This window comes from Nerophis lumbriciformis, linkage group LG18 (genome assembly GCF_033978685.3).
Source record: "Nerophis lumbriciformis linkage group LG18, RoL_Nlum_v2.1, whole genome shotgun sequence".
Taxonomy (NCBI): domain Eukaryota; kingdom Metazoa; phylum Chordata; class Actinopteri; order Syngnathiformes; family Syngnathidae; genus Nerophis; species Nerophis lumbriciformis.
In genome coordinates this window covers 3253555-3264285 of record NC_084565.2, presented here as the reverse complement: position 1 = coordinate 3264285, position 10731 = coordinate 3253555, and the positions used below count along the sequence as shown (strand labels likewise).

Genomic DNA, 10731 nt, shown 5'->3' with positions numbered 1-10731 from the left:
TAATCTGGGACGTCTTGGGGACCCCTGTCTCCAGAACAGGATCTGGGTGGACTCTCCCCCTCCAAAAAGGGGGGAGGGGGGGTTCTTATACTTGCCTTTATTTACTCTTTTGAATGCATAGAAAAGAGAGATTGTGAGTGATAGTCAAACACTCCTTTACAAATGTGTTTAAATCCTTAATAGTATTATTATGATCAATTGTTTTTTTCTGATTGAGGGGGGGACTGGGGGACCGGGGGCCCCAAGTCAGGCCGGGGCGGCCCTGCCCGCCAGGCCCCGGAGGTGTGTGCTGGAAGGATGACTGGCGTGTAACCCGACTCTGGCGTGACGTCGCCGGCCAGGATTGGAGGGCGTCGCTGGTATATATGCGTCACTCCCACTCCCACCTTCTCGCCAGTGGAATTCTCATCTCTGCTTCTGCACCTTCTGGGCAGACGAGAACATAAAACACAAGTAAGTCCACGTCCTCCTTTTTTTGGGGGGGGGCTTCTTTATTAATCATCCCGTCAGGACCGCCGCCATCACCCCGGATAGGACCTCGCCTGGTCGGCCTCACACTTGTGTCGCCCTGACGTGGGTTCTGGCCCATGTTGTGTGTGAATGTGTGTGTGTGTGTGTGTGTGTGTGTGTGTGTGTGTGTGTGTGTGCCTACGTGGACTTTATAGCCGGCTAGCCGAACCAAGCTAACGCGGCTAGCCAGCTAATGCTAACCTAACTTGAGACTTTTTTTCCAACAACACCCGCGTCAAAGCGTCCTCCCTGCAAAAAAACCCCCCAACAATTCCAAAAATAGCGAACAATGTGTGAAGGAGTAGAAAAGGGACATGTGTGAACGTTGTGGGTGACGTTGTGTCATGTGCTGTGCATTAAAGTTGTGTCGCAACGTTAGCACCAAGCTACGTTAGCATAGCGGCTACGTTAGCACCGCGGCTACGTGTCACTCCTCAGGATAAGTTTGCAGCAACTCCGCTAACCGCCGTTACTTCTCCACGATAATTGAACATAATCAGCCCCTTTTTCGCCATTTATGGCGACGTTATTTCGCGTTGTTGACAACACACCTCCCGTTAACCGCCTTTTGTGCTTTTGTATCTTAAAAGTCTTAACGAGTCCAGCTTCGACGGTGGCGAGCTAACTGAGGTGTCACTTTTTAGCCGGCTACTTTAATCCTTAATCCGGGATTAAGATCTCTTCTAGTCGTCTTCGTAGTGAGTTGTGCGATCAATGCCAGGTGGACTAGCAGATCCTCCACGATCCAAGTTGTCACCGAGGTATTTCATTTGTAATTTGCAAGACTGCTACTCTGCTAATTCTCATGCATATTAACTATTTTATACTGCTGTGCATCCATGTTGCACCATTGTGCCACCGATATGATGATGTAATACTTGCTTACCTGGTAATAACAGTTAGTAAAGTTTGTTTTTTTACACTCGTCGATAAAACCTCCAAAAGTCTATAGACAATGACACGTTTCGTCAAAAATTGGCAATGTGCATCCATGTTGCACCATTGTGCCACCAATATGATGATGTAATGTTTGCTTACCTGGTAATAACAGTTAGCAAAGTGTTTTTTTTTTTTACACTCGTCGAAAACACCTACAAAAGTTAATAGTAGATGACACGTTTTGCAAACGTTTTGTTAAAAATTGGCAATGTACATCCATGTTGCACCATTGTGCCACTGATATGATGATGTAATATTTGCTTACCTGGTAATAACAGTTAGTAAAGTTTGTTTTTTTACACTCGTTGATAAAAACTCGCAAAAGTTTATAGAAGACGACACGTTTTGCAAACGTTTTGTTAAAAATTAGCAATGTGCATCCATGTTGCACCATTGTGCCACTGATATGATGATGTAATACTTTCTTACCTGGTGATAACAGTTAGCAAAGTGTTTTTTTTTTTTACACTCGTTGATAAAACCTGCAAAAGTTTATAGAGAATGACACGTTTTGTTGAAAATTGGCAAAGTACATCCATGTTGCACCATTTTGCCGCCGATATGATGATGTAATGTTTGCTTACCTGGTAATAACAGTTAGCAAAGTGTTTGTTTGTTTTTACACTCGTCGATAAAACCTGCAAAAGTTAATAGACGACACGTTTTACAAACGTTTTGTTAAAAATTGGCAATGTACATCCATGTTGCACCATTGTGCCGCTGATATGATGATGTTATACTTGCTTATCTGGGCTTATCTAGTAATAACAGTTAACTAAGTGTTTGTTTTTTTACACTCGTTGATAAAACCTGCAAAGGTTTATAGAGAATGACACATTTTGTAGAAAATTGGCAATGTACATCCATGTTGCGCCATTGTGCCGCCGATATGATGATGTAATACTTGCTTACCTGGTAATAACAGTTAGTAAAGTTTGTTTTTTTACACTCGTCGATAAAACCTGCAAAAGTCTATAGACAATGACACGTTTCGTCAAAAATTGGCAATGTGCATCCATGTTGCACCATTGTGCCACCAATATGATGATGTAATGTTTGCTTACCTGGTAATAACAGTTAGCAAAGTGTTTGTTTTTTTACACTCGTCGAAAACACCTACAAAAGTTAATAGTAGATGACACGTTTTGCAAACGTTTTGTTAAAAATTGGCAATGTACATCCATGTTGCACCATTGTGCCACTGATATGATGATGTAATATTTGCTTACCTGGTAATAACAGTTAAGTGTTTGTTTTTCGAACACTCGGAAATAAAGCCTGCAAAAGTTCATAGAAGACGACACCTTTTTGTCGAAAATTGGCAATGTACATCCATGTGGCACCATTGTGCCGTCGATATGATGATGTAATACTTGCTTACCTGGTAATAACAGTTAACTAAGTGTTTGTTTTTTTACGCTCGTTGATAAAATATGAAAATGTTTATAGAAGACGACACCTTTTTTGTTGAAAATTGGCAATGTACATCCATGTTGCACCATTGTGCCACCAATATGATGATGTAATACTTGCTTACCTGGTAATAACAGTTAGTAAAGTTTGTTTTTTTACACTCGTTGATAAAAACTCGCAAAAGTTTATAGAAGACGACACGTTTTGCAAACGTTTTGTTAAAAATTAGCAATGTGCATCCATGTTGCACCATTGTGCCGCCGATATGATGATGTAATATTTGTTTACCTGCTAATAACAGTTAAGTTTGTTTTTTTACACTCGTCGATAACACCTGCAAAAGTCTGTAGACAATGACACGTTTCGTCAAAAATTGGCAATGTGCATCCATGTTGCACCATTGTGCCGTCAATATGATGATGTAATATTTGCTTACCTGGTAATAACAGTTAGTAAAGTTTGTTTTTTTACACTCGTTGATAAAAACTCGCAAAAGTTTATAGAAGACGACACGTTTTGCAAACGTTTTGTTAAAAATTAGCAATGTGCATCCATGTTGCACCATTGTGCCGCCGATACGATGATGTAATATTTGTTTACCTGCTAATAACAGTTAGTAAAGTTTGTTTTTTTACACTCGTCGATAACACCTGCAAAAGTCTGTAGACAATGACACGTTTCGTCAAAAATTGGCAATGTGCATCCATGTTGCACCATTGTGCCGTCAATATGATGATGTAATATTTGCTTACCTGGTAACAACAGTTCGCAAATTGTTTGTTTTTTTACACTCGTCGATAAAACCTGCAAAAGTTAATAGTAGACGACACGTTTTGCAAACGTTTTGTTAAAAATTGGCAATGTACATCCATGTTGCACCATTGTGCCACTGATATGATGATGTAATACTTTCTTACCTGGTGATAACAGTTAGCAAAGTGTTTTTTTTTTTTTACACTCGTTGATAAAACCTGCAAAAGTTTATAGAGAATGACACGTTTTGTTGAAAATTGGCAAAGTACATCCATGTTGCACCATTTTGCCGCCGATATGATGATGTAATGTTTGCTTACCTGGTAATAACAGTTAGCAAAGTGTTTGTTTTTTTTTACACTCGTCGATAAAACCTGCAAAAGTTAATAGTAGACGACACGTTTTACAAACGTTTTGTTAAAAATTGGCAATGTACATCCATGTTGCACCATTGTGCCGCTGATATGATGATGTAATACTTGCTTATCTGGGCTTATCTAGTAATAACAGTTAACTAAGTGTTTGTTTTTTTACACTCGTTGATAAAACCTGCAAAGGTTTATAGAGAATGACACATTTTGTAGAAAATTGGCAATGTACATCCATGTTGCGCCATTGTGCCGCCGATATGATGATGTAATACTTGCTTACCTGCTAATAACAGTTAACTAAGTGTTTGTTTTTTTATGCTCGTTGATAAAACCTGCAAAGGTTTATAGAGAATGACACGTTTTGTTGAAAATTGGCAATGTATATCCATGTTGCACCATTGTGCCGCCGATATGATGATGTAATACTTGCTTACCTGCTAATAACAGTTAACTAAGTGTTTGTTTTTTTTACGCTCGTTGATAAAACATGCAAAAGTCTGTAGACAATGACACGTTTCGTCAAAAATTGGCAATGTGCATCCATGTTGCACCATTGTGCCGTCAATATGATGATGTAATATTTGCTTACCTGGTAACAACAGTTCGCAAATTGTTTTTTTACACTCGTCGATAAAACCTGCAAAAGTTAATAGTAGACGACACGTTTTGCAAACGTTTTGTTAAAAATTGGCAAAGTACATCCATGTTGCACCATTGTGCCACCAATATGATGATGTAATGTTTGCTTACCTGGTAATAACAGTTAGCAAAGTGTTTGTTTTTTTACACTCGTCGAAAACACCTACAAAAGTTAATAGTAGATGACACGTTTTGCAAACGTTTTGTTAAAAATTGGCAATGTACATCCATGTTGCACCATTGTGCCACTGATATGATGATGTAATATTTGCTTACCTGGTAATAACAGTTAAGTGTTTGTTTTTCGAACACTCGGAAATAAAGCCTGCAAAAGTTCATAGAAGACGACACCTTTTTGTCGAAAATTGGCAATGTACATCCATGTGGCACCATTGTGCCGTCGATATGATGATGTAATACTTGCTTACCTGGTAATAACAGTTAACTAAGTGTTTGTTTTTTTACGCTCGTTGATAAAATATGAAAATGTTTATAGAAGACGACACCTTTTTTGTTGAAAATTGGCAATGTACATCCATGTTGCACCATTGTGCCACCAATATGATGATGTAATACTTGCTTACCTGGTAATAACAGTTAGTAAAGTTTGTTTTTTTACACTCGTTGATAAAAACTCGCAAAAGTTTATAGAAGACGACACGTTTTGCAAACGTTTTGTTAAAAATTAGCAATGTGCATCCATGTTGCACCATTGTGCCGCCGATATGATGATGTAATATTTGTTTACCTGCTAATAACAGTTAGTAAAGTTTGTTTTTTTTACACTCGTCGATAACACCTGCAAAAGTCTATAGACAATGACACGTTTCGTCAAAAATTGGCAATGTGCATCCATGTTGCACCATTGTGCCGTCAATATGATGATGTAATATTTGCTTACCTGGTAACAACAGTTCGCAAATTGTTTGTTTTTTTACACTCGTCGATAAAACCTGCAAAAGTTAATAGTAGACGACACGTTTTGCAAACGTTTTGTTAAAAATTGGCAATGTACATCCATGTTGCACCATTGTGCCACTGATATGATGATGTAATACTTTCTTACCTGGTGATAACAGTTAGCAAAGTGTTTGTTTTTTTTACACTCGTTGATAAAACCTGCAAAAGTTTATAGAGAATGACACGTTTTGTTGAAAATTGGCAAAGTACATCCATGTTGCACCATTGTGCCACCAATATGATGATGTAATGTTTGCTTACCTGGTAATAACAGTTAGCAAAGTGTTTGTTTTTTTACACTCGTCGAAAACACCTACAAAAGTTAATAGTAGATGACACGTTTTGCAAACGTTTTGTTAAAAATTGGCAATGTACATCCATGTTGCACCATTGTGCCACTGATATGATGATGTAATATTTGCTTACCTGGTAATAACAGTTAAGTGTTTGTTTTTCGAACACTCGGAAATAAAGCCTGCAAAAGTTCATAGAAGACGACACCTTTTTGTCGAAAATTGGCAATGTACATCCATGTGGCACCATTGTGCCGTCGATATGATGATGTAATACTTGCTTACCTGGTAATAACAGTTAACTGTTTGTTTTTTTACGCTCGTTGATAAAATATGAAAATGTTTATAGAAGACGACACCTTTTTTGTTGAAAATTGGCAATGTACATCCATGTTGCACCATTGTGCCACCGATATGATGATGTAATACTTGCTTACCTGGTAATAACAGTTAGTAAAGTTTGTTTTTTTACACTCGTTGATAAAAACTCGCAAAAGTTTATAGAAGACGACACGTTTTGCAAACGTTTTGTTAAAAATTAGCAATGTGCATCCATGTTGCACCATTGTGCCACCGATATGATGATGTAATACTTGCTTACCTGGTAATAACAGTTAGTAAAGTTTGTTTTTTTACACTCGTCGATAAAACCTGCAAAAGTCTATAGACAATGACACGTTTCGTCAAAAATTGGCAATGTGCATCCATGTTGCACCATTGTGCCACCAATATGATGATGTAATGTTTGCTTACCTGGTAATAACAGTTAGCAAAGTGTTTGTTTTTTTACACTCGTTGATAAAAACTTGCAAAAGTTTATAGAAGACGACACGTTTTGCAAACGTTTTGTTAAAAATTAGCAATGTGCATCCATGTTGCACCATTGTGCCACCGATATGATGATGTAATACTTGCTTACCTGGTAATAACAGTTAGTAAAGTTTGTTTTTTTACACTCGTCGATAAAACCTGCAAAAGTCTATAGACAATGACACGTTTCGTCAAAAATTGGCAATGTGCATCCATGTTGCACCATTGTGCCACCAATATGATGATGTAATGTTTGCTTACCTGGTAATAACAGTTAGCAAAGTGTTTGTTTTTTTTACACTCGTCGAAAACACCTACAAAAGTTAATAGTAGATGACACGTTTTGCAAACGTTTTGTTAAAAATTGGCAATGTACATCCATGTTGCACCATTGTGCCACTGATATGATGATGTAATATTTGCTTACCTGGTAATAACAGTTAAGTGTTTGTTTTTCGAACACTCGGAAATAAAGCCTGCAAAAGTTCATAGAAGACGACACCTTTTTGTCGAAAATTGGCAATGTACATCCATGTGGCACCATTGTGCCGTCGATATGATGATGTAATACTTGCTTACCTGGTAATAACAGTTAACTAAGTGTTTGTTTTTTTACGCTCGTTGATAAAATATGAAAATGTTTATAGAAGACGACACCTTTTTTGTTGAAAATTGGCAATGTACATCCATGTTGCACCATTGTGCCACCAATATGATGATGTAATACTTGCTTACCTGGTAATAACAGTTAGTAAAGTTTGTTTTTTTACACTCGTTGATAAAAACTCGCAAAAGTTTATAGAAGACGACACGTTTTGCAAACGTTTTGTTAAAAATTAGCAATGTGCATCCATGTTGCACCATTGTGCCACCGATATGATGATGTAATACTTGCTTACCTGGTAATAACAGTTAGTAAAGTTTGTTTTTTTACACTCGTCGATAAAACCTGCAAAAGTCTGTAGACAATGACACGTTTCGTCAAAAATTGGCAATGTGCATCCATGTTGCACCATTGTGCCACCAATATGATGATGTAATGTTTGCTTACCTGGTAATAACAGTTAGCAAAGTGTTTGTTTTTTTACACTCGTCGAAAACACCTACAAAAGTTAATAGTAGATGACACGTTTTGCAAACGTTTTGTTAAAAATTGGCAATGTACATCCATGTTGCACCATTGTGCCACCAATATGATGATGTAATACTTGCTTACCTGGTAATAACAGTTAGTAAAGTTTGTTTTTTTACACTCGTTGATAAAAACTCGCAAAAGTTTATAGAAGACGACACGTTTTGCAAACGTTTTGTTAAAAATTAGCAATGTGCATCCATGTTGCACCATTGTGCCGCCGATATGATGATGTAATATTTGTTTACCTGCTAATAACAGTTAGTAAAGTTTGTTTTTTTACACTCGTCGATAACACCTGCAAAAGTCTGTAGACAATGACACGTTTCGTCAAAAATTGGCAATGTGCATCCATGTTGCACCATTGTGCCACCAATATGATGATGTAATGTTTGCTTACCTGGTAATAACAGTTAGCAAAGTGTTTGTTTTTTTTACACTCGTCGAAAACACCTACAAAAGTTAATAGTAGATGACACGTTTTGCAAACGTTTTGTTAAAAATTGGCAATGTACATCCATGTTGCACCATTGTGCCACTGATATGATGATGTAATACTTGCTTACCTGGTAATAACAGTTAACTAAGTGTTTGTTTTTTTACGCTCGTTGATAAAATATGAAAATGTTTATAGAAGACGACACCTTTTTTGTTGAAAATTGGCAATGTACATCCATGTTGCACCATTGTGCCACCAATATGATGATGTAATACTTGCTTACCTGGTAATAACAGTTAGTAAAGTTTGTTTTTTTACACTCGTTGATAAAAACTCGCAAAAGTTTATAGAAGACGACACGTTTTGCAAACGTTTTGTTAAAAATTAGCAATGTGCATCCATGTTGCACCATTGTGCCACCGATATGATGATGTAATACTTGCTTACCTGGTAATAACAGTTAGTAAAGTTTGTTTTTTTACACTCGTCGATAAAACCTGCAAAAGTCTATAGACAATGACACGTTTCGTCAAAAATTGGCAATGTGCATCCATGTTGCACCATTGTGCCACCAATATGATGATGTAATGTTTGCTTACCTGGTAATAACAGTTAGCAAAGTGTTTGTTTTTTTTACACTCGTCGAAAACACCTACATAAGTTAATAGTAGATGACACGTTTTGCAAACGTTTTGTTAAAAATTGGCAATGTACATCCATGTTGCACCATTGTGCCACTGATATGATGATGTAATATTTGCTTACCTGGTAATAACAGTTAAGTGTTTGTTTTTCGAACACTCGGAAATAAAGCCTGCAAAAGTTCATAGAAGACGACACCTTTTTGTCGAAAATTGGCAATGTACATCCATGTGGCACCATTGTGCCGTCGATATGATGATGTAATACTTGCTTACCTGGTAATAACAGTTAACTAAGTGTTTGTTTTTTTACGCTCGTTGATAAAATATGAAAATGTTTATAGAAGACGACACCTTTTTTGTTGAAAATTGGCAATGTACATCCATGTTGCACCATTGTGCCACCAATATGATGATGTAATACTTGCTTACCTGGTAATAACAGTTAGTAAAGTTTGTTTTTTTACACTCGTTGATAAAAACTCGCAAAAGTTTATAGAAGACGACACGTTTTGCAAACGTTTTGTTAAAAATTAGCAATGTGCATCCATGTTGCACCATTGTGCCACCGATATGATGATGTAATACTTGCTTACCTGGTAATAACAGTTAGTAAAGTTTGTTTTTTTACACTCGTCGATAAAACCTGCAAAAGTCTATAGACAATGACACGTTTCGTCAAAAATTGGCAATGTGCATCCATGTTGCACCATTGTGCCACCAATATGATGATGTAATGTTTGCTTTCCTGGTAATAACAGTTAGCAAAGTGTTTGTTTTTTTACACTCGTCGAAAACACCTACAAAAGTTAATAGTAGATGACACGTTTTGCAAACGTTTTGTTAAAAATTGGCAATGTACATCCATGTTGCACCATTGTGCCACTGATATGATGATGTAATATTTGCTTACCTGGTAATAACAGTTAAGTGTTTGTTTTTCGAACACTCGGAAATAAAGCCTGCAAAAGTTCATAGAAGACGACACCTTTTTGTCGAAAATTGGCAATGTACATCCATGTGGCACCATTGTGCCGTCGATATGATGATGTAATACTTGCTTACCTGGTAATAACAGTTAACTAAGTGTTTGTTTTTTTACGCTCGTTGATAAAATATGAAAATGTTTATAGAAGACGACACCTTTTTTGTTGAAAATTGGCAATGTACATCCATGTTGCACCATTGTGCCACCAATATGATGATGTAATACTTGCTTACCTGGTAATAACAGTTAGTAAAGTTTGTTTTTTTACACTCGTTGATAAAAACTCGCAAAAGTTTATAGAAGACGACACGTTTTGCAAACGTTTTGTTAAAAATTAGCAATGTGCATCCATGTTGCACCATTGTGCCGCCGATATGATGATGTAATATTTGTTTACCTGCTAATAACAGTTAAGTTTGTTTTTTTACACTCGTCGATAACACCTGCAAAAGTCTATAGACAATGACACGTTTCGTCAAAAATTGGCAATGTGCATCCATGTTGCACCATTGTGCCACCAATATGATGATGTAATGTTTGCTTACCTGGTAATAACAGTTAGCAAAGTGTTTGTTTTTTTTACACTCGTCGAAAACACCTACAAAAGTTAATAGTAGATGACACGTTTTGCAAACGTTTTGTTAAAAATTGGCAATGTACATCCATGTTGCACCATTGTGCCACCAATATGATGATGTAATGTTTGCTTTCCTGGTAATAACAGTTAGCAAAGTGTTTGTTTTTTTACACTCGTCGAAAACACCTACAAAAGTTAATAGTAGATGACACGTTTTGCAAACGTTTTGTTAAAAATTGGCAATGTACATCCATGTTGCACCATTG

The 10731-nt window shown here is 36.9% G+C and overlaps 1 protein-coding gene across 4 annotated transcripts in view; it reads left to right on the top strand.

Annotated features, from left to right (window-relative positions):
- The first annotated feature begins 351 nt into the window (after window positions 1-351).
- The window catches only part of hdlbpa (high density lipoprotein binding protein a), an 87184-nt gene continuing 76804 nt past the window's right edge, over window positions 352-10731 (top strand). For 2 of the 4 annotated variants that reach the window (XM_061977475.2, XM_061977472.2), the window contains exon 1: window positions 352-453. The gene's annotated coding sequence lies outside the window, so the exon portion shown is untranslated. Of the gene's footprint in view, window positions 454-555; window positions 574-1252; window positions 1272-10731 lie in introns of those variants that run through there. The other 2 variants (XM_061977473.2, XM_061977474.2) reach the window with 2 other exon arrangements.